Here is a 1710-nt window from a genome sequence, read left to right on the forward strand (position 1 = left end):
GTAAAGGTGAGACGTGTTTGTGGACGCGGCCGACAATAGTGGATATTATTTTTCCCACCCTTACCTTTGGAAACATACACTTTTTTCCTTGGATTACTTTCAACGGGCACCTGGACTCTGCAGGTCTGCATTAAATTTTAAGTACCGGTATCATTTTCCGTTCAATTTGCCGGCTGTGTTTTTTTAACTTAATCGGGTATGGGTTAATTTCGTGTTTGAATGCTTCACGGCCAGAAACTTAGCTTGGCCTTTTGGCCGAGTGGCCCTTTGCCATGATCTTTGATTTTTGCAATCCGGAGATGGAATAAGAGCTTGTTCTGTCCACTCCACGCATCGGCCCGGTATTGCAGTACCTCCGGGAACGGTGCATTCGCAATGATCGCAGAAAGGCTTTAGGGCTAGGACCTTAGCTTGGCCTTTTGGCTGAGAGTAAGGGTCCCGGCTCCTAGGCTTTGTAGCGTATTATGAACTGACCGCTAACGGATAATGGATAATGAATAACGAAGATAGATCAATAACCCTTAAAAACCCCAAACCCCAATTTCGTGTTTGAATTGGGTTTTGTTCAATGTGGGCGCATGCGGCTAATATACAGGTGCGGCTTGTGTATGTACAAAATCGGTTTTCCTCCCGAAATGTGGTGGGTGCGGCTTATAATCAGGTGCACTCTATAGTCCGGAATTTACGGTAATTTGTTTTCATATTTCTTATTATTATTATTTACATTTTGTTTCGTTTACAGAATTTTAAAAAAACACCGATATTTGAGAACAGTGGAATGTTTTTCTTGGCAGAACTGTTATGTGGAAAACCCGATTTGGCCTGACCTCACACACAAACTAGCTCTATTGAGTTGAACAATCACATAAAGGTGCATTTTGGGGCAGAAGTAGCTCAGGAGGTGAAGTGCTCGCTTTGGAGTCGAGAGGTCGTAGGTTTGATTCCTGGCTCCTCAGTGTTATGTGTCCAAGTGTCCTTGGGCAAGGCACTGAATCCCTAGAGCCCCCGATAAGCAGGTAGTTGCCTTGCATGGATGACACTGCTATTGGTATGTGAGTGAGTGTGAAGAGCATTGTAAAGAGCTTTGGGCGGTCTTCAGGAACTTGAAATGCAGACCATTTACATTGACATTTGCTTGAACACAGGTTTGGGTAGGGTCACTTTAACTTGATTACTTTCAATTACTTTTGGATTACTCCAATAACAAATATGCTAATAAAAGACAAAAGAAACTAAATATGAATAATATTATATTATTTGGGGCGGCAGTAGCTCAGGAGGTAGAGCGATCGTTTTAGGATTAAGGGATCCCAGTTCAAATCCCGGCTTATCCGTGTTACATGTCGAAGTGTCCTTGGGTAAGACACTGAACCCCCCAATTCCCCCAATAAGCAGGTTAGCGCCTTACATGGCTGCACAGATCACGGCCGCTATTGAGAAATGTGGAGCACATTGTAAAGCGCTTTGGGAAGTCATTGACTCACAACATGTGGTAAGCTTTCTCTCCTGGCTTTGATCTCTTTGATCTCCGGCAAAACTAACATAAAATGCGACAGAAACAAAATGAAAATAAATCCAAACAGCTTGCCAACATCATTTTTGCCGTTCCATGTATTCCGTTACTCCCCAAGCCTGCACAAAATTTAGTCATTTTATTCGTATTTAGTTTCTTTTGTCTTTTAGTAGCATATTTGGTATTGGAGTAATCCA

General features: G+C 42.6%; 1 pseudogene; it reads left to right on the plus strand.

Moving 5' to 3' along the window:
- The first annotated feature begins 234 nt into the window (after window positions 1-234).
- LOC148358598 (U2 spliceosomal RNA) lies at window positions 235-375 on the plus strand (annotated as a pseudogene).
- The last annotated feature ends 1335 nt before the right edge of the window (window positions 376-1710 follow it).

The sequence above is a fragment of the Urocampus carinirostris genome, chromosome 10 (assembly GCF_059441175.1).
Source record: "Urocampus carinirostris isolate Australia breed hairy pipefish chromosome 10, RoL_Ucar_1.0, whole genome shotgun sequence".
Classification (NCBI taxonomy): domain Eukaryota; kingdom Metazoa; phylum Chordata; class Actinopteri; order Syngnathiformes; family Syngnathidae; genus Urocampus; species Urocampus carinirostris.